Here is a 25,046-nt window from a genome sequence, read left to right on the forward strand (position 1 = left end):
GTCACATATACTGTCTTGTTCATGGTAGTCCCTAGAAAAACATTGCTTGAATTAATTGATTAAAGTCTTTTTCTTGTCATTAGTCCAAGGCCCTTTGCCCAAGATCAAAGAAATACCTTTCTTACCTCCACTATGGCCAAATATTGTTTTTACAATGCCTGAGCTTTCCCATCTAGTTCCAGTTACTAAATGCACTCCTTGATCTTAGGGCCTCTCTACAATTCTTTGAATACTTAGAGGCACCTAGATGATGTAGTGGATAGAGCACTGGGACTGAAGTCAAGAAGACCCGTGTTGAAATCCAGCCTCAGACACTAACTCTGTAACCCTGGGCAAGTCACTTAACTTCTCTTTGCCTCAGTTTCTTCAAATGTAAAGTAGAGATAAGAACAGTCCTACCTCTCAGGGTTGTCTGTGAGGATCAAGATAAGATAATATTTGTAAAGCACCAAGGATAATGCCTGGCACATACTAGGATCTTAATAAGCGCTTATTTCTTTCCTTAGTTTCTGGCACGAATGTGTGTTGCCTTTCTGGAGAAGCTTATCACCAGCTGATAAAAGTGAACAAAAACAATTACTTCATGAAATCAAAATCATAAAAATCATGGCAAATGTTGTAATTGAGCTCAAATTTTTTTCAGAGAAGTCCTAATTTCCTGCAGTGCCCTTTCTTATGTGATTATGCACAGCATGATAAGATGGAGAAAGACATAAATACCACATCCAACTTAAATAAAGGTCTAATCAATTTCCTTGATTTGAAGTTGTTTTGTGGAAGCATCTTTAGTGCTAACATTATAATCCTTAACCTTTCACTCTTGAGTAAAACAAAAGAGTAGCTGGGAACCAATAGGATACACACACACACACACACACACACACACATACACACACACACACACACAAGACTGTCATGGTACTCATGGATCCAAGAACCCAGCTTTCCCTACTATAAGCTGGAAATTGGCCATGTTTCCATAGGTTTATATGGAGAAACCAAGAGAAGAGTGCCTGATATCCCCAAGCAAAAATCTCCCTGTAATATCCATGCCACTTACACATCCTGTAGGTTGTGTATCTATTAATCAGTCAGCTTTTATTAAGGAACCACTGTTTGCCAGGCATTGTCCTAGAAGCTTGGGCTACAAAAATAGAAAAAGTATAACAATCTCTAGGTTTTGTTCTATTAGGAAGATAATACATGTATATATATATGCATATATAGATAGAAATACCTTAAATATCTTTAAACTACCCCGAGACTTTATACCCTTTCTATACGCGTGTGTGTGTGTGTGTGTGTGTGTGTGTGTGTGTGTGTGTGTGTGGAGAGAGAGAGAGAGAGAGAATAAATACAAGTTGTTAAGAAAGGAGAGTGCTAGCAGGAGGATCAAATGAGATAATATTTATGGAATGCTTAAACAGTGCCTGGCATACGGTAGTGGCTACAAAAATGTTTGTTCCGTATTTCCTTCCATCTATTCCTGCCTAATTTCTTGAACTCTTGCCCTTATCCTCCTAACAGTTTGTCACAAGGTGTACCTGCAACATGCTAGAGGCCTTCTGTACGTTCTCCTGGACATCACCAGGGTAGCAGAAGAGTGTTCTAACTCTCCATCCATCCACTCATTCTTGCCCTCTCTGTGATCACATGACCAACCCATCTTCTCTTCATGTCTTACAATTTGTCATTGACATCTTCATGCCTGTTCTTTAGCACTTCTCATGAGTTATAGGCTTTAGCCGGTTTACTCACCCCTCTGTAAGATAACCATTTTGAATTCTTCAGAGAAAATCATGGATATAGAATATAGAAGTAGAATGGAAGGAAGGAAGGAAGGAACGAACGAACGAGGGAGGGAAGGAGGGAAGGATCTGCCCAAATCAAGTCTGCTGAGAACTCAGGTGAATACATTCAGGCAAAGGGACCTGGAATTAAACTGAATTAAAATTGGATGGAAAGAGCCTAGTGGCCACTAACTATGGATTTCTTTCTTCAAGAAAGCCAGTTTTGACCTGGAAGCAGAGGTGTGACACTGTTCCCAGACAGTGTACGTCTACATTCCTCAGTGGTTAAGGGCCTCTTGAGAACAGAGAACTCATTTTTTGCCTTTCTTTGTATCCCCAGATCTTAGCACAGTGCCTGGCACACAGTAGGTAGATAATAAATGCTTGGTGACTGGCTAGTATGCAAGAACAGAATACTTCCAAAACCAGGGTTCCAAGAGTTTACATGGCAACCTAGAAAGCAGACAGAAAGGAACAGCCTTTTAAGAGTCTGATTATTGTGTTCACTTGTGATAAATTAAAGTGAGTAATGAGATTGCAACTGTAATTAGCCACCCACATATGCCTCATACCTCCCCTAAATCTTCTACAGATTTGGTGCTCAAAATGGTTGATTATGTGCATGTTCTACTGATGAGCCCCAGTAGAGTAGGGGTGTCCAGAGAGAGCAAAAACAGAAAGCCTTGGATCCAAAATCACAGAATTCAGAAGACAAACCTTCCCTGTAATTTCTTTGAGTGGTAACAGCAAAACAATACACAAGGGGGCAAAATGGCTGGGGATTCTTTTGTTTGAGGTTTGCCCTGTGCCTGTTTTGTTATATAATATGAGGTCACTGGAAGTCAGTGGGGCAAGAAGGTCTTGGAAAAGGGATGAGGGGAAGGGGACGGCTTTCAGAAAGTGAACAGATACAAGTACCAAAGACAAAATCCATAGGTCCAAATCATTTTAGATCCAGACTTTAGAGATGATCTAAAGTGATCCAAACCCCTCATTTTACAGTTGAGGAAACTGAGGCCCAGAACAAGTGAAAGTGGTCTATTTATCAGAGATCTCTGAGCACTTTGTCTAGATTTCTGTATTGCCTTTACTACATTTTGCAGGTAGAAGGTAGCAGTGAGGACTTGAATTCAGTCTTTTGACTCCAAGTCGGTGCACTTTCTAAATTTAATTAATAGCTAGTATTTATATAGCACTTTAAGGTTTGCAAAGCACTTTACAAATAGTATCTCATTTGATCCTCATGACAACCCTAAAAGATAGGAAATAGTGTTATCCTCATTTGGGGACAACTAGGTTTTGCACTGGATAGAGCACTGGGTTTGTAATAAGAAAGACTCATCTTCCTGAGTTCAAATCTGGCCTCAGGTACACAATGTCTTTGTGACCCTGGGCAAGTCATTTAACCCTGTTTGCCTCCGTTCCTCATCTGTAAAAATTGAGCTGGAGAAGGAAAGGAGAAACTACTCTAGTATCTGTGCCAAGAAAACCCATATGGAGTCACAAAGAGTCAAACACAACTGACCCTCCTTCCAAAAAAATCTGACAAAAGTTAAGTGACTTGCTCAGGATTATGCATCTAATACGTGTCCAAGACCAGATTTGAACTCTGAATTAAAATAATTGGAAATGAATGACACCAGGTCCATACATTTGTTAGTAACAAAGCTTCAGACTTTGACTATGACTATACAATTTTGCCCCAAGACTGGCTCTGCTCTGAACATAGACCTCCTGCTACTGCCAAAATAATAAAATGCTACTCTGGATACAAGTATGGCCTTGGCTTCAGAAAAGGGGAAAGGCTCAGAGGTGATTCTCAGTGAGGCAAGAAACATGGAGTAGAATATTATGACTGCATCATCTTCCCATATCTTCTGTACATATTCTGTCAGCACAAACCTTAAATCCATTTCATTTTCAAAGATAGTGCTAAGATGATAATGTTTCTTTTCCTAGATTATATCTTGAGCTTTGCTTTTCTTGATGAACCCTTCGGTCCAGTTCACCTGTTTTTCCTGAAGTGCTTTGTTATTGTTTTTTAAAGTATTAATCCAGGAGGGCAGAGCCAAGATGACGGAGGATAGGCTGTGACTCCCACAAGCTCCAGATAAACCTGTCCATTCACACCCCAAAAATGTGGTAAAAAATCAAAACCCAAAACAGCCTAATGCACATAAGAACAGAGTGAGACTATTTCTCCGCAAAAGAGGGCAATTCCAATCACCTACTGATCAGGCTGAACAGCTCAGCGCATGGTCCGGACCCAGCCAGGGACACTGCTTCCAGCGCATGTCAGAGTCTTCAGCACTGGCAGCTTCTGAGGCTCTGATCACAGACTGGTGAGGGGGTTCAGCGGTAGGCCGGGGTGAAGTGGAGGCAGTATCTACTGGAGTTGGGGCAAAGCGCCCTGGGTCTGAACCAGTGGGGTGAATTGAGTGGTGGTGGCCCTGTGGGGGAGGGGCAAAAGCATGCCAAGCTTCCGACCATAGAGAATCAGAGTTCAATCAGACTTCTGTTTCTGGGTCAAAGAGAAAGCGGCCGTGTGATTACTCACAAGCCAGGCAGGCTGAGTAGAAGCCCGATCATCCCCTGGGCCATGCTGTAGCACCAACAGTGTGCCCTGGAAGCCGCACTACACTTTAAGAAGGAGTAAAAAGCCAAGAAATAGTAAGCCAGGATGAGTAAGCAGAGAAAGCAGAAGACCATCGAAAACTTCTTTGGGGGAAAGGTAGACCGCAATACATCCTCAGAAGAAGAAGATAATAACAGGGTCAAAGCTCCAACATCCAAAGCTTCCAAGAAAAATATGAACTGGTCTCAGGCCATGGAAGCTCTCAAAAGGGACTTTGAAGAGAAAGTAGGAGAGGTAGAATGAAAATGTAGAGAAAGAGAGAAGGAATGGAAAGAGAAATGAGAGCAATGCAGGAGAGTCATGAGAAAAAAGTCAACAGTTTGAAAAGCCAAATGGAAAAGGAGATTAAAAAACTGTCTGATGAAAATAATTGCCTAAGAATTAGGATTGAACAAATGGAAGCTAGTGACCTTATGAAAAACCAAGACACAGTAAAGCAAATCCAATTGAATGAAAAAATAGAGGGCAATGTGAAATATCTCCTTGGAAAAACAGCTGACCTGGAAAACAAATCTAGGAGAGATCATTTGAAAATCGTTGGACTACCTGAAAACCATGACCAAAACAAGAGCTTAGACACCATCCTCCAAGAGATTGTGAGGGAAAATTGTCCTGATATTCTAGAAGCAGAAGCTAAAATAGAAATTGAAAGAATCCATCAATCACCTCCTGAAAGAGATCTCAAAAGGAAAACCTCCAGGAATATTGTAGCCAAATTCCAGAACTCACAGGTCAAGGAGAAAATATTGCAAGCAGCTAGAAAAAAGGAATTCAAACACTGTGGAGCTCCAATAAGGATAAAGCAAGACATAGCAGCTTCTACATTAAAGGACCAGAGGGCATGGAATATGATATTCCAGAGGGCAAAGAAATGGGGGCTACAGCCAAAAATCACATACCCAGCAAAACTAAGCATCATGTTTCAAAGGAAAAAATGGAATTTCAATGAGAAAGAAGACTTTCAGGCATTTGTTATGAAAATACCTGAACTGAATAGAAAATTTGACTTGCAAATACAAGACCCTGGAGAAGCATAAAAAGATAAACAGGAAAAAGACTTCATGAGGGATATTAAAAGATGAAACTGTTTATAGTCCTACATGGGAAGATAATACTTCAAACTCATGAGAAATATCTCAGTAAGGAATTCACAGAGGACACAGGTCTGAACTGAATACAAAGGGATGATATCTGTAAAGCATTTATGATTTGTTCTTTGTGGGGAAGACAGGGTGGGGTGTTTTATGTCTGGGGCCGGATTTGGGCTTGGGGCCTCCTGGGTCCAGGACTGGTGCATTGTCCACTGTGCCACCTAACTAACCCATGATGACATCTTTAAAATAGGGTTGAGGTGTAGGAAAAATAGACTGGGGGAGGAGGAAGGGGAGAGATGGTCTGGGGAGAGGTTGTTCACATGAAGGAAACAAGAAAAAAGCTTATGGAGGGGAGGGGAAGAGGGGGAAGGAATTGGGGAGTGAGTGAACCTTAATATCATCAGAATTGACTCAAAGAAGGACTAACATACATACTCAAGTGGGTATAGTAATACATTGTTGCCCTGAGGGAGGGGAGGGAGATAAGGGGGGGAGGGGAAGGAGGGAAGGGCAGATTGGGGGAGAGAGCAGTAAAAAGCAAAACACTTTCAAGGAAAGTAAAGATGTTCTGCATAACTGCAAAAGTATGACATATTGAATTGCTTGATTTCATAGGGAGAGTTGAAGAGGGAGGGAGGAAGAAAATTTGAAACACAGAATTAGCTCAAAGACCTTAAACTCATCAGAGTTAGCTCATGGAGGGAATAACATTCACACCCAGTTGGGAGGAGTAATCTATTTAACCCTACAGGAAAGCATGAGGGGAAGAGGATAAGGAAGGAAGGGTGAAAAAAAAAGGGAGTGCAGAGTAGGGGAGGTGACAGAAGTAAAACACTTTTGAGAAGGAATAGGTTAAAAGAAGATAGAAAATAAAGTAAATATCATGGGAAGGGAATAGGATGGAGGGAAATAGTTATGATGATTGAATATAATGGCAAAATGTATGGTACCTACTGTTAAGGGTTAAAATTCTAGCTAGTCTGTCTAAAATATCTAATGAGTGGTCGCCAATCAATTACAAGCTTTAGCAAGAGTTAGACTTTTAAGCATTTATTAAGGAGAATAAGAATTTGGTAAAGAGAGAGAGAAAGGCCTAGATTCCTATCTATTAAAGGGAGAGCACATTTCTAGCTCCGCTCTCCACCGGAGTCCAAAGGAAAGAGCCCGAGACCGAGCGCCAGTCTCTTCCTTCCTCCTCCCACTCGTCCGCGTCACTTCCTGATGCCTGGTCTTGCCCTCAAAGACCTTCGCTTCATGGGCAGAACTCCTCCACAGCAAGTCTCCAGCAGGTGGCGTCATTCCAATCATTACACTACTTTGCTGGGCTAATATGAAGAAAATTCTTTGTCAAGTTTAAGGTACTTTATTCAGGTTATGATGAACAGGATACTATCAGAAAAACCTGGAAAGACCTACATGAACTGAAGCAGAGTGAAATGTACTGTATACAAAATAACAGCAATGGTGTAAGGTGATCTGCTGGGAAGTATGTGGTTATTTTCAGCAAGGCGAGGATCCAATATAACCCTGAAGGACTTGTGAAAATGGCAACCCATCTACAGAGAAAGAAGTGATGGTATCTGAAAATAGATGGGAACACATTTTTTAAAAAATCTTTTTCCTCTTTGACAATTCCTCAATCTGAAGTTTTGTTTTGTTTTGTTTACTATTTTCTCTCATAACCTAACTAATATGGGAATGTTTTCCATGACTACTCATGTATAACTTATTTTGTAATGCTTGAGTTCTAGTGGGTGGGGGGTAGGAATGGAGGAGGAAGAGAAATTAGAACACAAATTTTTTAAAAATTGATGTTAAAATTTGTTTTCACATAAAATAAATAAATAAAAATAAAGTATTAATCGATTCAGCTGAAAAGGCTTAAGGTCCTATCTCTTTAAGATGACCCTGCAAAGTTACTTGTACTGATGTACTCTGTGACACATATGCCAAAATATTCACAGTAGCTTTTTTTTTGTGGCAGCAGGGTAACATAAACAAAAGTAAGTGTCCACTCATTAAGAAATAGCAAAATAAATTTTGCTACATGAATATAAGAGAATATTATTATGCTGTAAGAAATGAACAATATAAAAGATTGGAAAATGTGTGGGAAGATTTTTATGAACTGATGCAACCTAGAATTAGAAGAACTAAGGAAGCAATAAACACAATTCCTAAAACACTGTAAAATGGAAAGAACTGATATAGCTAAGCAAGGCTTCCAAAAACCAGACACATTTTTCCTTCCTCTTGACTAAAGCAGAAGAAAAGGACCAAGGAAGAAAATAAAAGGGAACCTTGCCATGCATTTTACATTTACCTTACAAATTACATTTGTATTTTGCATTACAAATTGTCGGGTTACTGCTGACAAATGATGCAAATAAAAAATTTTGCTTGTACTTATGTGGTCTTGTTTGGCAGAGAGAAGGCAGATGAGTGTCTGTCACAAACTCTTAGAAAAAGCCATCTATTCTCATTTCCTCCTTCTCATCTCTTCTCCCTGACTTCACAGCTTGCATCTTTACTTCACTCCTTGGTCATCTCCTTGCTAGCTATGTTATCACCAGTACTGAACACCAAAAAGACCAAGAAGATTTCACCTTTAGAATTCCAGAAACTCACTTCCTGGGGCTGCTCCTTTGATTGATGGTTGCTTCTGGTGCCCTCTATATGTACACCTGGTCCCAGCATTGTTTCACTTTATTCCCTAGGCATCATCTCAACAGCTACCTGGTTTTTCCAGTTTTTGAATCAAAATCAAATCAACTCTATTTCTGCAAAGCATGTGTCAATCTACTCCCCTAAGTATCCATTCACCATTTCTTTAACTTTTCTGAGTCAGCTAAGGCCTAAAGTAAAGAGAAGCTAAATTTAAATCCAGCCTTAGACACTCCTTAGCTGTGTGACCCTGGACAAGTGAATCAAACGCTTGTCTAGCTCATTTTCCTCAACTGCAAAATGAGAATGCTAATAGAACCAAAATTGTTTTGAGAATCAAATGAGATAATATTTGTAAAGTGTTTAACACAGTACCTGTCATATTCTTGTTCTTCAGTTGTTTCAGTTATGTCTGACTCTGTGAAACAATTTGGAGTTTTCTAAACAAAGATACTGGAGTGGTCTGCTGTTTCCTTGTCAAGATAATTTTCTACAGGTGAGGAACTAAGGCAAACAGGATTAAATAATTTGCCCAGGGTCACACAGCTAGTAAGTGTCTGAGGCCAGATTTGTACTCAGGGAAAGGAGTCTTCCTGATTCCAGGCCCACCTGCCACATAGTAGGCAATTAATAAATGCTTGTTTCCTTTCTTTTCCAAAAGTAAATAACCCAGGTAGCTAGGTGGTGCAGTGGATAGAGCACCGGCCCTGGAGTCAGGAGTACCTGAGTTCAAATCCAGCCTCAGACAGGGAACACTTACTAGCTGTGTGACCCTGGACAAGTCACTTAACCCCAATTGCCTCACTTAAAAAACAAACAAACAAAAACAAAAAACCCAACCAAACAAACAAAAAAAAGTAAATAACCCTCCCTTGGTACCACTCCCCTATATGTATCATCTTCCTCTTAAAGTACAATGTTGTTGAGGGAAGAGAGATTCACTTTTATCTTTTTGTCCCCAGCCTGAGTGATTGGCACATAAATGCTTAATAAATGCTGTTTCATTCCTTCACTCAATTCAATAAGATTTATTAAGTACAGACTTTGTGCCAAGGGACATAAAGCCCCAAAATGAAATAGTCCCTGCCTTCAAGAAGCTTACATTATACTGGAGAGAAACAAATTATACACATGTAAGTAAATTTTTTAAAATTAATTTTGAACAAGGTCTGTGATGTCATTAGTATAAGAAATTGTCTGTCGATGAAAATTGGCACCTGCAATTTATGGTCTTGGAGAGTTTCTTGGACCACTGAGAAGTTAAATGGGTTGTTCAGGGTCTCATAGCCAATATATATCAGAGACAAACTTGAACCTCAGTCTTGCTCATTCCAAAAGCAATGCTCAATCCCTTATACCAAGATATGTATACATATACATATACATATACATATACATATACATATACATATACATATACACATACACATACACATACACATACACATACACATACACATATACATATACATATACATATACATATACATATACATATACATATACATATACATATACATATACAAATAAAATACACACAATGCAAATAAAGTAATCTTGGTTAAAGGTGGAAGAGTGCTAATTACCAGGGGAGTGGGGGAAGGGGAGGACAAATATCATGAAACACATCAGGAAGGAGGTTGTACTCTAGCTGTTGAATGGGGCTGTATGAATGAATAAGACAGATATCATCTCTTTCCGCTAGGACCTTGGCATTTGACTGTAAGTAGACTGCATTTATACTAGACCTGGGTTGGCATAATCATAACAAAGAAATAGAAGGGGACTGGGTGATATTGGATCTAGTGCCCAGGGCCAGTGAGAACTTTGCAGGAAGTTGACACCCCTCCCAACCCTCCTTGCCAATTTTTAAAACTATCTGACAGGGTGCTTTCTGGTCTCTTTTTCCTCTTCTTTCTAATGATGAATTGGTTTTTGTTTTTGTTTTTTTCAAGAAAAGGCTAGATTTGATCTTTCCAGGCTACCCTTGAGGGAGGGAAGGAGCAGAACTTCCAAGTCCTCTCTGAGCTCTTAGAGTCTATGGAAATAGAAGCCAATGTAAATGAAACTCTTAGTTTTCAACTATGAAAGAAACCTCAGAAACCCTCATGGATCCCAGACAACTGGCTAAGCAATCATTACTCCTGCACTTTTTAGCATGTAGCCATAAATAGTCAGGACTGGGGGAAAACTGCTTGGTGCTATAGCAATTTGCAGTTATAGGGAGCTATAAGTCCCAAGTAATATAATTAGCCTCAATAGGAGATGTCTAGTCAGAGAATTAGATTAAGTAATCACAACTAAATGTTAGGCAGACTCTAGGACCTGTATCACCAAGTGATTGTGTGACTGACTGTATATAGGAATCCAGTATAGCCAAATAAGCCTATAGAGACCATCCTCTGAGTGTTTGTGTGTTCATGGGGAGGGGTCATTCCACCCTTAGGAGCTAAATTGTAAACCTCTCAAGGACAAGGGATGGTCTTTGTTTCTTTGTAACATGGTTTAAAGGGAGCTCAGAGGAAGGTAATCCAACCTATACCCCAAAAGGAATTATCTCAACAACATGCTCAATAAATCAATTTTGATTTATTCAAATGAGGATCTCTGGTGAAAGAAAACCTACCACTTGCTAAAGAAGTCCATTGCCCTAATTATTATTTTTTCCTATGTTAAAGCTAAATCCATTTGTCTGCACCTTCTTTCTACTCAGAGGGTAATTCTGCTTATGTAAATTACCTTGTTTCTGGCCTCTGAAGTCAATCAAAGTAAGGTAGAACTCTCTTTCCCAAGCCCATCAAATACTTGAGAACAGGGATAGCTCCCCTTAAGTCTTACCTTCTCCAGTTTAAAAATTCATAATTCCTTCAACTGATCATTAAAAGGCATAGTCTCCAGTGGTCTCTTGCTAACCAGGATTTTCCTCCTCAGGAAGTAGTATGGTTTCTCAGTAGCTTTCCTACAATATGGGACCCACCTAGAACATAATATTTTACTTGAGATGTGCTCTGGTTATGGCAAATTACCATGCAGTTATCATCTCCCTTAATCAAGCAAGCAAGAAAGAGAGAGAGAGAGAGAGAGAGAGAGAGAGAGAGAGAGAGAGAGAGAGAGAAGGTGGAAGGAAGGAAGGAAGGAAGGAAGGAAGGAAGGAAGGAAGGAAGGAAGGAAGGAAGGAAGGAAGGAAGGAAGGAAGGAAGGAAGGAAGGAAGGAAGGAAGGAAGGAAGGAAAGGGAATTTGTATGAATAGGAGTAGCCTGTAAGTTACCATTCTAATGTTTGGTAATGAGAAAATTATTCAGCTGTCATTCTCAGTTGTCATCAGTTCCATCTTCTTCTCCAAAGAAGTGAGCCTATAGTTTGCTCTCTACTTCTGCTTTAGCCTATAAGTAAATGTGATGCAGAACTACTTTAAAACTCTCTACTTAAAGCTACTCACAAGTGGGAGAATTAAATGATACTGAAGATAATGACTGAGATAGCTCATAATCAATCATAAACATTTGTTAAGCACCTACTATGTGCCAAGTACTGTGCTAAGTGCTGAGGATAGTAAAAAAGGCAAATGACAGTCATTGACCTCAAAATGTTTACAATCAAATGCTGGATACAAAACAAAACACACACAAAAATTTAAGGTGTGTATATTTAGACATGCTGACTCAGAATCCATCAGTCAATCAACAAATATTTTATTCAGCACTCACCGTGTACCAGGCACAGTACTAAGCTGGGGAGAAAAAGAAAGGCAAAAAACAATCCTTGTCTTCAAGGAGCTCACAAACCTGATGGGAAAGAAAACATATAAATAGCAAGATAAATAAAGATGGAGAGAAAACCTCAGAGGGGAATGCTCTGGCTTCCCCTGGAGGAACCAGGAAACACCTACTGCCAAGGGTAGGATTTAAGCTGAGTCAAGGAGGAGACAAAAGAGGGAGAAAATTCCAGGTCTGGGGGCAAAGAGGAGAGAGTGCTGGGCTCAAAATGAAGAGAGCATAGGTTCTAAGCCTCCCCCAGACACTTACTAGCTCTGTAACCAAAGACAAATTTTGACCAGAGCCACTAACCTCTCTGGGTCTGTTGCTTCATTTTTCAAATGGAGATACTATTAGCACCTACTTCATAGGACATTTTGTGATAAATGTAAAGTCCTATACTTGTATTAATAAAAATAGAATTCACAAGTACAAATGAGATGGTATATGTAACATGCTTTGCAAACCCTAAAGCATCATATAAATGTGAGTTATTTATTCCTATAGAAAGCATCTAAACAAATTCTAATTGGAAGTTAGTGGGGGCTTGCTTTATGAAGGTTGAGAAATAGAACCCAAAGTCACCAATCTTCTTTTTTTAAAATTCAATTAAGTAGACAATCCAAGGGAGGGAGAAATTAGGAAACACAGAATAACATGTTCTATGTTTCATCCACCCCCACCCCACTGAAACCCCCAAAGCAGACAAGACTGAGGTGAATGAAGCTTCTAGTCTTGTAGGAGCATGGGTAAATCACACCTCCTCTCCTAGTCTTTGTTATCTTTGGGGGGTTAGGGAAAGGGTGCAGTAGATAACCTTTAAAGTCCCTTTCAGCTTCTCACATCCTATGATCCTACATCTGACCATCTCAGAATGCCACAGATAAGGTCAGACTTCAGGAGTCCACAGAGTCATGGAAATCTCCAGGAAAGGTGATGTCAATGCAAAATGGCCTGAAGTTCAGGGGAAGAATCTTTGGAGGAAAACACCTTCCTCTTCAGAAAGCTAGAGACCAGGATAGGAACTGAAAAGGCCAGGGTAACTGCAGAGACAGAGGGCAAAATGTTCTGGAGACTCACATGTCAAGGTAAAACTAGGAAGAAGGTTCTGGAAAAGACTGGATCTCCCACTAGACTCTGAAGTGAAGGCAACCCAAAAGTAGAACATGAGCAGCATGTAAATCCTCTTGTTTTTTCATCTAGACCAATTCAAATTTCAAATGCAGCCTTAATGCTGGGTGACTGAACAAATTACTTCGTTTCTCAGTTTCCTCAGCTACAACATAGAGGAGACCCAAGTCATCCAAGGATGACTGTGTGGATCAAATGGGTTACCATGCAAATAATGCTGTATACATTAGAATGTTAGGTAAATACTAACTGCTTTTTAAAACTGAAGTGTCGTTTCTTTTCAAAGATCCACCCTTTCACCTCCACTCCCACCTCACCTCCACTGAGAAAGCAAAATCACCATTACAAACATGTATAATAAAAAAAAAATCCTACACTGGCTATGTCCAAATATACATATATACAAACATCTATCACATATAGCATGTATGCATACATAGATACATATTTCACAACCTATACTCTGAGTCACAGTTTTCTTTGTCTACTACTCCATCTAGCTATTTCATGTATAATCATTTATGTATTTTTGCTATTTTGCTTACCTAAGTATCTTGGGGAAACTGACCTATGAAATCTGCAGTCCACTCATAGGTTTACCCAGGTTAAGGGCCATGTGTGTCCACACCTTGGTCAATGTAGATAGTTGGAGTCGGGTGTGGGGGTGGCAAGGAGCAAGGCCAAGCCAAATGTTGAGATTGCGACTTGGGGGTAGCTGGGGAAGATACAAGAACCCAGCAGAGATAAAATGAACACAGAATTTCATAGTTGAAAGAGTCCTCAGTAGCTATCTAGTTATAAGATCATCAATTTGGAGCAAGGGACCTTACAGGGCATCAAATCCAACCTCTTTAGTTTACATATAGAGAAACTGAGACACCAAGAGGTTGCATGTCTTATCTATAGTCACATGGCAAGTTCCAAAGTGGAATCTGAACTAAGGTCTTCCTGATTCCAAGTTCTAGTACTTCACACTGTCTCAAGTCTAATCTATGTCTCTAAAACATCCCCACCCAGTGGTCATCCAAAGAAGGCATAGTTGGAACTAATTGGGAAAGCTAGAACCTCTTCCTTAATACTCAATCACTTCATATTTTCTCACTTTACTGAAGAAGAAATGGGAGCCAAGAGAGGAAAAATTACTCATTGGGCAACAGAACAAGGACTATGTTTTTAGATTGAGTTTTAAGAGTCCTCAAATAGAAAATGATGAAGGGACAATAACTGGCACATAAGGACCCCCAAGGGCTGTGTATTAACTTAGGAAACCATATATTAATATTATCTATGTTCTATTGTATTTGTTTTTAGTGAGGCAATTGGGGTTAAGTGACTTGCCGAGGGTCACACAGCTAGTAAGTGTTAAGTGTCTGAGGCCAGATTTGAACTCAGGTACTCCTAACTCCAGGGCCGGTGCTCTATCCACTGCGCCACCTAGCTGCCCTATGTTCTATTATATTTTTATTTCTTGGGTTAACTATTTCCCAATTACATTTCAACTTGGTTTGGGAACATTTCGGGGTATTGCTGTGCCCCACTGGCCACGGATTTGACACCTCTGATCTGATGCATTTTACAGTCTAGAGAATCAAAGGTCAGAGAGGTAGGTCATACAGGTAAGGAAGTAAGGCAGCAAAGCTGGGATTCAAACCCAGGGCATCTTGCTCCACACTCCACACTCTGATGCTCAGGACTCCTGATACTCAGGCCAACTTTCTATTACACCTTATTTTTGACCCCAAGTTCCTGGGTTCATATTTCTTGTTGTTGCTTTTAAATCTTGAAGAACTCAAGAAAAAGTACATCTTCACTCAGTAGCAACTTACACCGGATAAGCAGTTAGCCAATGACCCTGTATGGAAATCCTATTCCATGTGTAACAGGACGTGAGGCTCCCTCCCTCTTTTTCTTTAAAACTAGAAGGAAGATTATTTAATTTCATGCTTTAAGTGGTTTACTTTAATCCCCAGAGCCTTGAAACTGTAAACATTCTCCATTAAGCATTACAACCCTTTCCTTCTCCCAATTATCAAGTATTTTTCCTTCGAGATTTAAAGGTGAATTTTTTTCAAAAATCCTATGCAGCATTTTATAGCACTTTATGCATGTATCATCTCATGAATCCCCCACAAAAATCCTTTGAGGTATGTGTTATTATTATTCCCATTTTACAGTTGAGGAACCTGAGGGAGAGAGAATTTAAATGACATGCCCAGGGCCACAAAACTAGTGAGTGTTTCAAATGGAATTCAAACCCAGACTTCCTAGCTCTTAGCCCCATACTCTATCCACTATACAACCCAGTTGCCTCAAGATTACTAGGATTAAACAATACCCAGATGCCTTAAACCTTTAGGACCAAGCTGCCAGGGTAAGGATCAGAAAGGAATCTTTTCAGGAATCTCTTGAATCCTACTGCATACACTGTTCAAGGTCCCTGCTTGAGAGAGAGATAGGAAAGAGGAAAGCACACATCACCATTTGCTTTACAGTTTAGGAAATTTCCAGAACCAGATTAAAAAATGAACCCCCTGGCCCACACAGGAAGAAATGCAGCCCTCCATTTAAGGCCACATAACTCCTTGCTTATTGATCTATTAATTATTCCTGCTCCCAAATGGCCAGTCCCATAGTAGTAGAAGAAGGATTGAACTATACACAACAAGAGACTTTGCTTCTCATCTCTTTGCCGAACATTTAACTGTGTAGCATTAGACAAGTCACTTGACCTCTGGACCTTGGTTTTCTTATAGGAAAAAATGAAAGAGCTGGAGTAGAAAATCCCAAATGTTTTTTTAAGCTCTGAAATCCAATGATTCTAAGCTGCACCATACGTCAAGGGGAGCTTGTCACATTAAAGTCTTATCAATCAAAAAGACATTAAATGGACCATACTAGAGTCAAATCTATACAATCCTTTGGAATCATCACACCAGAAGTCTCATCCAATTCAGCCATTAAGATGACCCCCCTCCCCCCCCCAAAAAAGATTATTAAGCACCTACTGTGTAGTATATATTATGCTAGGCACTAGAGAAAATCCTTCTTCTAAGGAGTTTATTATCTAACAATTGCTGAACTTCGATCTAGGAAAACCTAGGTTCATATCCCAGACAGGTATTAGCCACTTATGTGACCCAGGGCAAGCCACTTGGCCTCTATGAGCCTTATTGGCCTCCTCTGAAAAATGGGGATCCATATTACCAATTTAATAGTTGTTAGGGTACCTAATGAGGCAATGTATTTAAAGTGTTTTACAAACCTTAAGGTCAATATTTTCAAAAATGACCCATTATTATTGCTGTAAAAAGATAGTAGGTGTTTTAATTAAGGGGAGGAAATCAATGAATTAAACTCCTAACCTCACCTTTTTTCATTCCTGATAGGCCTCCTTTCACTCCTATCCCAATTGATCCACCATTTTGAATTTTCAAAAGACTTAAAAGGAAAAGGAAGAGGAGATTAAGGCACTGGAAGAAAAAAATACAGGAGCTGAATAGAATAAAAGGGTTTATTGACATCTACCTAGGAGTGGAAGAGTGATTTAAAACTTAGAAAGCAGTGACTAGAATCATAGATCCTCCACTCACTTCTCCCCTCTCCTGGCCCACACTCAGTCCTCCAGTATTGAATGATTCCCAAATTCATTTGCCATAGCTATTGTAGACATTGTCTAGTCATTATAGACATAATCATAATCACTATAGACACGCCTAGTTATCTCCAGTACTGATGCAGTCATAGAATTGTAGGCTTAAGAGGCAGAAGGAGAAATTATTTGGTACAACTTCCTTATCTGAAATTACAGATGAAGAAAAAGACCCAGAGATCTGAAGTGATTCATACTGTCACACAGCTGGTAAGCAGAAATGGGATTTGAACCCAGAATTTCTGATTCCAAATCCAGTGCTCTTCCATGCTCTAGCACTTAACATGGTTCCTGGCACATAATGGGCACTTAATAGATGTTTACTGATTGATTGATATTATCTATGCCACCAGCTATATATACCACTGGCCCTGACAGAGGAGTAAAAGGAAGGCAATGAGGATATAGGGTAGTGTCAACAAATAGTATTGAGCACAGGCCTTCAGGCACCAAGACAGGGGTGGTGTGATTTGAAGAAAACCACTCAAAGGCCCCCATCCCAGAATGTCTCACCTACTTTCTTGTCCTGTTGCCTGAAGCTCTACCAGGGGAGATTCCCTTGAGTTATGGTCAACTTCATCTAGAGTCACTCTTCATACTCTTTGGGGGATAATACATCCATTCATAGGTCTAAAGGTAGGTCTAGAGCAGGAAGCAGTCATCTACTTCAACCACCTCCATTTTAAAGTTAAGGAAACTGAAGCTGGAGGTTAAGTGTCTTCTTCAAAGTCAAACAGATTGAAATTTCAGGTCATCTGATTCCAGATCATTCCAGAATGCCATATTAAAGTATAACATTAACACCTTGAGAACACTTTTTTATTAAATTTGACAATTATTCATTTAACGAGCTCTACCTCCTAAGAGAATGTGACATAGGTCAGATAAGTTTTGATGGTTTGGGGAAAACATTATGCATGTTGTAACATATAAAATATATGTTATACCTGCATGTATTAACACATGTGTTGTGTATAAATATGCCTTGTGTGTCCACACATTGGCATATATGTACGTGTGCATGCATGTGATAGCATATATTGGATCCAGGGTGGGTGCTCAGTAAATACTTATTCCTATTTGAAAGGAGGGAGCAAAGAGTCCAGGGAGGGCCCTGCCCCTCAGGATGACAGATTCAAAGAGTTGTCACAGTGGAAGCCCCAAGAAGAAAAGGGAGGTTGGGGAGAGACACAAGGGAAATAAAATCTGATATAAAAAGGGGGAACTAGTAAGACCCTCAACATAATACTTTCCAACCATTTGAAAATTTCAAATAGGGATTGTGATCAACTTTAATTGTCTGGGGGCACTATGATTTCAAGGACATTAAAGGATTCCTTGAAGAGAAGGTTGGAAGAGCTAATGAACCTCCCCCTACCCCCAAGTACAGTAAGTATCCCTATTGGAAACTATATCTTCCTTCCAAGTGCATGATGTCCCTAGTCCCTTGCATGTTCCATCCCTGGGAATATTGGCTATACATGTTTGGGTTGCCTCTACTCTAGAGACAGCAGAACAAGCCCTTAGCTTTGAAGTGCTTGCATTCAAGACATAAAAAAAAAACCACATGAGGCCAAAAGGAAGGGGAATGGTCTTGAGCCTTGGGTCTTGGATCTTGGGTTCAGTGAAGAAATAATAACAACAGATATTTACCAAAGTGCCTACTAAGTTCTGGGCACTCTATAGAAGCGTGGATAACTAAATAAAGGTGGCTTTCTCAACTTCTCTCTTCATGAACTTCTAATATACTTTAATAAATCTTTAAAAGCCTAAACTCTTGCTGAATTTATCAGTAATCTTAGCCAGGTTCCCCAAAAAAAACTGGGAGGGGGGCAGGTTAGGACCCACATTAGATTTTAAACATCATGGGTAGAAAGGGGAAAGCCTGTAAAAAAAAAAAGAAAGAAATACAAAATATATATCAAGTTGCTCTTGCAAACTCTCTAAGACTCCAAGATGCATAAAATTTACATTGATTTACATGATTCCTCATCTGGGATTTCCTCTTACCAATGCAATTGTAAGTCCAATTCCTCATCCCTATCTTATATCAAATAATTTCTGGGAGAAGGGCAATAGCAACTGGTGGGATCAAGATAGACTGCCCACAAGAGGTGGCACTTGAGCTAAGCATTATTGGAAAGTAGGAATTCTTTCTAGGCAGAGGTAAGAAGGAAGGGCATTTTAGGCACTAGGGACAGCCTATGCAAAGGCACAGAGACTGGGACTGAGACGTTGCATAGAGGACACAGTAAGTAAGCCAGTTTGGCTGTGATAGTGAGGGGAGTAAGGTGCCATGATCCTAACTGGAGACCTTCAAATGACCAATAGAGGAGTTTTTGTATTTTATCCAACAGGCAAGAGAACAGGGAGTGGAACTGGAGCAGGGAGTGGCACTGAAATGGTTTCAGATTCCCATGAAAAGAGGTAGTTGCTTTGAATAGAATTTTGGAGCTGGAAGGGACCCAAGAAATCATCTAGTAAAAACTATCACCTTTTACTTCTGAGGAAACTGAGGGCTAAGAAAGTGAACTGATTTGGGCAAAGTAGCTAAGGCAATCAATCGTTGAAGTCTCCTAACTTTCAGGACAATCCAGCACAGAGCTCTTTCTATTACTTTTTCCAGGCTCCCAGAATCACAGAATATTAGAACTCATCCAATTCAACTCCCCCATTTTATAGATCAGCAAACTAAGGCCCAGTCAAAAGAAGTGACTTGCCTAGTGTTGGAACTCAAACCTAGACACCTGACTGTTAGACCAGTACTATGGCCATACTTCCTCTCTTCCTCATTATAGGGATAGGGACAGGGACTGGTCCTGTGATTTGTTTCCCTGCTATAGGGAACTCCCTAAGGAGGAAAATCCCTTTACTGGTACAGATTTGTACTTTCTCTGTACTTATAGCCCTAGAGAGTTTCCTAGAAAGCTAAGAGGTGAAGTAACTGGCCCAGGGGACACAGCTAGTATGTGATGAAGGCAAGACTTGAACCCAGGCCTTCCTGGCTTTGAGTCCAGCTCTCTATCCACTAAACCCTATCAACTCTCCTGAGTCATTGTTCTTTTCTTAAATGATGCATTAACTTCACAGTATATGTCCAAAGAGAAGATCTGTGTTTTGTGTTTTCATTGCCTGGTGATGTGATCAGGGCTCCAAGGATATAGTTAACAATTCCTCCCGGCTATTAGCTACAACTTTTACCTTGGAATTCTGTAAATCAGGATCCAAGTTTACTGACCTGGAATCAAAAACTTGAAAGCAGAGGAACATGATAAAGAACTCTTTTACCTGGAGCTAAAACTGTTTGTTTGTTTGTTTGTTTGTTTGTTTGTTTGTTTGTTTGTTTGGTTGGTTGGTTCTTTTGGGGAGGTCAAGGCAGCAATGGTGGCATAAAATTTAACCACAGGTGTAGTTGTACCAAAAGAGGGAGAAGGGAAAGAGAGAAAGTAAGACCTGGGATAGAAGCACCTATACAATTTACCATAAAGGTGGAGGCTTGGACTTAGGCAGGGGAAGGAGATCATGAGGCCCCAGGCAGAGCAAAGAAGGGTGTGAGAGAGTGGGAGAAGAGGAATCCCAGTAAAGAAGAAATGGGTCTCTTTGGGAAGAAATGTAACTTCCTTCCATCCAAAATGTCAGCACCCTGGAGCAAAACCCCAGTGACTTGCCCTTGTTACACCCTGCTTGTAATTACACTTTTACCACTTTGGCTCTGGTTTACACAGCCCTGCCTAGAAAGAGGGGTTTTCCAAAATTTACTAGCTCACATTTTCCAGGAACATCTTTAAGTAGAATCCCAGTCTGGTCTTTCCCGTTAGATAGGAGTCTGTAGCATTCTCCTGCCTTGAGAAATGGGAATGGAATGCATAGAGTAAGAGTTTCCAGAACCTTTCAGGGCAAGAACCTCATTGATTCTAGTTAAGTCTCTATCAGGTCACAGTATGCCACAGAGATTGTAGCAATAACCATAAGGAATAACTATTAGGAAGAATTCAAAGACACATGGAAATACTAGTGTGAAAATAAGTTTGGAATCAAAGGACCTGGGTTCAAATAGTTATTCTACACCTAATCTGTGTGAGCCTGTACAAGTAAATTAACCTCTCTGATGCCTCAGTTGCCTCATCTGTAAAATGAAAGGATTAGATACTCTAAGTTGCCTTCCAGCTCCTAATCTATTGTGCTGTAATGTAGCATAGAAAAAGCAAAGTCAAAAGTACAAAATATACACTGAATACAACTTAATAACTAAAGACAAAATTAAACAAAACATCAATATGATAGATATTTGTGTTGAGTTGTTAATGTTAAATCACACACCCTTCTTTTAATCAATGATAAATTTTAAATGTGTAGGATTGTATCAGGTACATTCCCAGTCGTACTCTTTGTCTATTGGTTTAACAGTTTCCAGAGAATATAGAGGTAGTCTCTTTCTGGTTTAATTAAACTTGTTGACTATGTCTAAATGAAATTTTTGCAATTAAAAAAAGTGAGTTGGCTTATGTGTGCATGGCAGCTGCTTCGATTTGACTATCTGGCAAGCAGCCATTTAATTTTTTTTCAAGGTTTGGGTATGGCTAACCAGATCTGGGAAATGAATGGGGAATGACTATCAGGGCAGTTGCATGACCTCATGAACATCTGGTTATAATGCGCAGGGGCAGCTCTTCAAATGACCCTCCCAGCCTACATTACATGGTTTAACCATTTGATCATTCACTAACTTAGGTCAGAGCAAATTTATGTGAACCATGCTAAAAGGACCATGAGTTGGAGATTCCATAGACAAAGGCAAAGTGCCTATCCTCCCCCCATCCTTCTCCTTACATTCCTGTTCCATGTCTTCAGGCTATTTCTCCACTCAGTTGTCAATTGTACCTCCAGCTGAGAACTCCAAAAGGAACAAAATGGACTTTTCATTAATATGCAATTTTTAAAATTTTTTCTATTATTTTTATCATAAAAGTATTTTATTATTTTCCAGTTACATGTAAAGATAGTTTTCAACATTTGTTTTCATAAGATTCTTAGTTCCAAATTTTTCTCCCTCCTTTTCTTCCCTCCCCCATCCCCAAGACTGAAAGCAATATGATATAGGTTATATATGTACAATCACATTAAATATATTTCTGTATTAGTCATGTTGTCAAAGAAGAGTCAGAACACAAGGGAAAAAACTCAAAAAGTAAATTAAAAAAAACCAAAAAGTAGAAACAGTATGGTTCAATATGTATTCAGAATCCACAGTTCTTTTTTTTCTGGATATGGAGAATGTTTTCCATCATGAGTTCTTTGGAATTGTTTTGGATCATTGCACTGCTGAGAAGAGCTAAGTCTATCACAGTTGGTCATCATGCAATGTTGTTGTTACTGTGTATGTACAATGTTCTCCTGGTTCTGCTCACTTCAGTCAGCATCAGTGCACTTAAGTCCAAGTTTTTTCTGAAATCTGCCTTCTCATCATTTCTTACAGCACAATAGTATTCCATTACATACATGTACCACAATTTGTTCAGTCATTCCCCAATTGATGGGCATTCCCTCGATTTCCAATTCTTTGCCACCACAAAGAGAGCTGCTATAAATATTTTTGAACATGTGGGTTCTTTTCCCTTTTCTATTATCTCTTTGGAATATAGATCTAGTAGTTGTATTACTGGTTAAAAGGGTATTAATATGCAATTATTTTTAAATTTTATAAATAACTTGTTTTATATCACCTATATTTCTCAACTTATCCTTCCCCCTCTTCCTCTCTGAGAGCCATGATTTATAACAAAGAAAAAAAAAAGTTCAGCAAAACTAACCAACAAATTAACCAAATACAACATTATGTAGAATGCAGCATTTTATACTGACTCTCCCACCTCTACAAAGAAGAGGATAAAATGCCTTATACCATATCTTATTTCAGGGCAAGTTTTGTCATAATAATTTCATGGCATTCAATTTAGATTTATCCTTATTATTGCTGTTGTTAATAAGAATAGGCACTAATTAAAATTAGTAGTAGGCACTACTAGACTTACTTTGTTGTAACAACAACAGTCTTTCAGTTGTATCTGACTCTTTGTGACCCCATTTGGTATTTTCTTTTTTGGTATTTTCTTGGAAAAGATACTTGAGTGGTTTGCATATCCTTCTCCATCTCATTTTATAGATGAGGAAACTAAGGTAAACAGGGTTAAGTGGTTTTCCCAGGGTTATCCCCATTTTACAGAGGAAGAAACTGAAGCAGGGAGAGGTTAAGTGACTTGCTCAGGGTCACAGAGCTAATAAGTGCTTGAGGCTGGATTTGAACACAGATCTGTGTCACCTTTGTTTTATTTTCTAGGTGTGAGGCACAACCTCACAGTTGTTTAGATGTGTATTTATCTTATTATTAGTTATTTGGAGCATTTTTTGCATTTTTAATAGTTTGCAATTTTTTATAAAACTTTTTTCAAATTCTTTTACTACTTAGCAATTGGAAAATAGATTTTACTTAAATATTTGTGTTAATTCCTTATATAGCTTGGGTATCAAACTCTGAAGAAATATTTGATGCGAAATTTTTCTTTCTCAATGTCCTCTTCCTTTCTTGTCCCCATTTCATTCATTTTGTTTTAGTTAAGAATTCATCCCCTAGATGGTTTCAGGAAAATATGGGAAAACTTATACAAACTGATACAAAGTGAAGTGAGGAGAACCAGGAGAACATTGTACACAGTAACAACAATACTGTACTGATGATCAACTGTGAAAGATTTAGCTATTCTCATAAAAATAATGATGCAAGACAATTCCAAAAGATCCATGATAAAAAATACTATCCACTTCCATGGAGAGAACTGATGAAGTCGATACAGATTGAAGTATACTTTTTTACTTTATTTTTCTCCTTTTTTTGGTCAATGATTTTTTTTGCTACATGTTTAATGTGGAAAGATGTTTTACATAATTTCACATACATAATCAAATATCAAATTGCTTGCCTTCTCAAGGAGGAAAGAGCAGTGGGAAAGAGGGAGATAATTTAAAGGTCAAAATTTTTAAACAGAATGTTAGAAAAAATGTGATTGTAATTTGGAAATAAAAGCACTTTTTTTTGGAGGGACAATGAGGGTTAAGTGACTTGCCGAGGATCATATAGCTAGTAATTGTCAAGTGTCTGAGGTCACATTTGAACTCAGGTCCTCCTGAATCCAGGTCCAGTGTTTTATCCACTGCACCACCTAGCTGCCCCAAAAAACACATTTATAAAAAGAATTCATCCCTTCCCTCCTCCCCCCTCCCCAACCATAGCTGTGAAAGTTGCCTTTAGTGTTCTGGTCATGTCATCTTTTTAAATTGTTTATGATACATGGTAGAAGATGTTCTAAAACTAATTTCTGCCAAACTAACAGTGTTCTCAGCAATTATTTTTCAAATTGGAATTTCTTTCCTAAGTAATTTACTTTTGCAAGTTTATTGAAGACTAGATTATTGACTTAAATTATTTCTGTTTCTTCCTTATCTAATCTGTCACACTGCTCTCTTTTATTATTTTAACTAGTTTCTCTCTCTCTGAGGCTTTCTATAGGAAAATCAATGCAGACAGAAGTACACCATCCATATGGCTGTTATGGGCTTGCCCAATCTACTGCCTAAGGAATTGCTTATCTGAGAAAGGAGACAACAATGAGCTAGGTAATACTGTTTTCATCAGAGCAGTGCAAGAACAGAGATACAGCATTCTTGGGTGTCTTCTCCTGAGCATCTGCTTATGTTTCCTATTTTATATGTATCTCTGGGAAAGTCTTGTGTGTTAGGGCATACTGTAAACTGCCTAAGATTTGGGCAAAGAGAACACTGAAAGATTTGTGCACTGATGACTCTGTGTCACAAAATCAGAAATATGTGCATTTGCATGATGCTAGTGAGGGGGTGGGGAAAGCTGGACTTAGAACCCAAAAATCTGAGTCAGAAACCCAGTTTTGTTACCTACTACCAGTTTGGCTGTAAATTAACCTTACTTAGACTTATTTTCCTCATTGTAAAATAAGGAAGTTGAACTAGATAACCTTTAAGTTCCCTTCCAGTTTTAAATCCTTTGGGACTCTAACCCTTCTGAGCCCTTTCCTGTTGTCTCCATGTGTATCTATGTCAAAAGTCATGGGACATTAACCCTGCCCTTGTCTAGAGTCCATCTTGCTAGATCTAAGCAAGTTTTAGGGAAGACATAACTAGTCCTCTTCTACCCTATAGCAGAGTTTAAGACTAATAAGTAGAAGAAAAGCTTTGAGCCCCCTATAGATTTCATTCACGTTTGCGGTTTTTGTATTATGCTACCATGAAATATTAAGG

The sequence above is a fragment of the Dromiciops gliroides genome, chromosome 1 (genome assembly GCF_019393635.1).
Source record: "Dromiciops gliroides isolate mDroGli1 chromosome 1, mDroGli1.pri, whole genome shotgun sequence".
Classification (NCBI taxonomy): Eukaryota; Metazoa; Chordata; class Mammalia; order Microbiotheria; family Microbiotheriidae; genus Dromiciops; species Dromiciops gliroides.